Source organism: Populus euphratica, unplaced genomic scaffold, assembly GCF_000495115.2.
Source record: "Populus euphratica unplaced genomic scaffold, PopEup_1.0 scaffold1368.1, whole genome shotgun sequence".
Taxonomy (NCBI): Eukaryota; Viridiplantae; Streptophyta; class Magnoliopsida; order Malpighiales; family Salicaceae; genus Populus; species Populus euphratica.
Window position 1 is genome coordinate 33850 of NW_011501213.1, and position 3219 is coordinate 37068.

Genomic DNA, 3219 nt, shown 5'->3' on the forward strand with positions numbered 1-3219 from the left:
TTAAAGATGCATTGTGTTTTAAGTTACATGTATATATATTTTAAAAAAAAAAGAAAAAAAGAAAAAAGAAAAGAAAAAATCCCAACCCAATGAAGTTAGTACTAACTCAAGGGAGTTAACCTTAAATATTAAAACAAAATTTTTTATTTTTTTCCAAGTAAAGCCTCATAACTATGTGTTGATATATTGAGCACAAAAGAAAGGTTTATTAATATCTTGTTTAAGAGGTATTGAGCAGATATATAAATGAGAGTTTGTTTATCTAGATAGATTAATAGAAGTTGAATGATGAATAACTTTCTTTGTGGAATTTGCAAATTATTTTTTTATTTTAATGCTTTAATTACTAGGAACTAGTAATAAGTTTGTTGGGGGGTATGATTAGTACTTAAAAGTGTATTTTTATCAAGGTTAATCATGAATGCATGACAAAATTTACAAGTATTAGCATTATTTAAATAAGATAACTAATATAATCATTTTAACAATTTATACTCTGATTAGAACCTCTTTTGTATATAGTTTCCATTTGAGTAACAAGAGTTTATACTATACTTGTTTGAAATATCATTAATGGATCCTCTAATCTTGATATTTGTTGTTATCATTGTTTAATCCTTACATTAATTTTCCATCTCAAAGTTCTCATCAACTTCTTCTTCTTCTTCTTCTTCATTACTACTACTACTACTACTACTACTACTATTATTACTATTTTGTTACTTTTGTTGTTGTTATTGTTATTGTTGTATTATTATTATCTATAATTTATATAATTAACCTCCCTGTGATTCGACTCCGGTCTTGCCGAATTATTTATTATTTCAACAATCCTACACTTAGAAAAAGACATCAATTTTTTGGTCGTGTCAACTCCCTCCTTTCTTTTCTTCTTGTTCATTTTCTTGGTAATCCTTTGCTCTCAAGTGTTTATCCCAGCTATCTTGGATGGGTTCTTGAAATTTTAGTGTTTCTCTCTTAATTTCTCAAGAATGGAAAAAAAACTCCATATTTTCTCTCCTTATGGTTCCTATAGATTTTTGGTGAGGAGAGAGTATTTATACTCTATATTTTCTATTATTTGCATTTAGGCCCCCTTTTTCCTTTAAAATGTATTATTCTCCTCAATTAAATCTAACCCTCAATAGTACTGGGTTTATTATAATGTCTCGAATTATTTCGCCTGAAAATTTATATTCAAAAATTTCTGAATTCTATTTTTCTTTTTTTTTTTAAGGTTGGGTAAACCCAACGAGTTGACCCAATCAAGTTAACTTGGTAGTGGTTGACCCGATTGAGTCAACTCAAAACAAACCATAGAAAAGAAACCAGGAACAAAACAAATCAAAAGTGGAAAAAACACAAAAGCTCGAAAATGTTTCAATAAAAAATGGATTACAGAAAAAAACAAAACAAAACAAAACATATGAGTGTTCTTTGTCTTTTCACATAACATGATTTTCAATCCATACTATATTTTGAACAAAAGAGGGGATGTTTTTGTTTGTCATCCTCCATAGATCAAGAATTAAGGGTCCATTTCTCTTAATGACTAAAAAAATCACCCGATTTTACCTAAAAAGGATTTCAGTTTGAAATCAAAACCCTAAGATTTAAATCTATCAAAACCTGTTATTCATGTGAAAAACTCCTAGATTACTTATCAAAGATTGTGGGCGGACCTCTTTGAACCATAAAGTAAGCCAAACAAGATCTAAAACTATACATAAAGCAAGATTTAATGGACTAATATGCCTTTAAAATAAAGAAACTGACAAATGTCAAATACACCTAGAAAGGCCATTTCTATCCTCTAAAATGCGTCTTTCCTTTCCCTATAGACCAAATTATTGATGAAGAACCTAATGGTGACCAAAGAAACAACAAAATAACACAAAACTAAAAAAAAAAAATTACATTGATTCCAAACCTAAATGCTACCAACTTAAAACAACAATCAAATTTTAACAGAAAGAGCTTTAAAATCTTACCATTTTCACTTCAAATGATCAGACCAACTACTTAGAAGTAGGGATTATCCTTTCATTAATAGAAAATGCCCTGCTCATTTAGTACCTTTGGCATTCTTTAAACACAAGTTTCATGTAAAAGAATGCAAAAAAACAATCAAAAGCATATCATCGCATTCAAAACTTTATATTGAAGACAAAACAAGTACTTATAAGCCTTATAGACTCCACTTTTAAGGTAAGAAAATGTATACCTTTTTAGCTTTGAAAATCTGAATCTTGATTGATTCTTGGTATTGCCTCCCTCTCTTTTTATTTCCAAACCTCCCTATACTAGGGTTAAAGTTTTGAAAGCTTTCTAGATAGGACCCTTGCCCTTTATCCTAAGTTTCTTTCCTTGTTTCTTTTATGTTCTTTCCCTTTGTTTCTCTTTATTTTCTCTCTAGTTTTTTCTTCTATCCCTCATCTCCTCTAGTCTTCTTTGACCTTTTCTTGTATATGCAAGTTTAGGTCTTTTAGATGGGTTGTTTAGGGTTGTAACAAACTAAAACCTAACTAGTTTTGTTATAAAGTTGTTTGTTTGGGGTGTAGATGGTTTTGTAGGGTGCTTGGAGATCAAGATGAGTGTTTTCTACCTCTGGATCTAGAAAAAAAGGTTTTAAACCCTTAATGTAATCCTTTTGAAGACTCCTAAGTGGAAACGAATGAAAAGGCTAAACATTTTTCTATAACCGAGTGTTCTTATCAAGGCTGCTTGAGATAACCACTTTCAAGACCTCATTGGAGCATCTTCGATGTCAACATCGCTTAAGATCACTCGGATTTGGTAGAGGGGGTGAATGCCTTTTAATTGGATCTACTCTTACTTGATTTGAATGTTTATAGCTTTATATTTGAATATTTAAAAGTGTCTACCCAAACAAGAAAAAACAATGTTTGAAATTATGGTTTTAGCTTACTAGGGACAAGATATTGTGGAAATCCATATGATATTAAAGACATAGGATTGTAGAGGAGGTGTTTATTGGTCAAATAGTGGTGGCCAAGTTTAATTTATTAGGGTTTAGGGTTTTTGTGTTGTGTAGGTATAGAAAGAGTATATGTGAGAATTTTTTATGTTTTTGGTTTCTCTAAAATTTCTCCCTTAAAATCCCTCCCCCTTTTTATGTGTTTTAGGCAACTATTTAAAGGTAAAAAAAGTTTGTTATTTTTAATTTCTTGGTCCCCAAATAAACTTGGTGATCAAGTG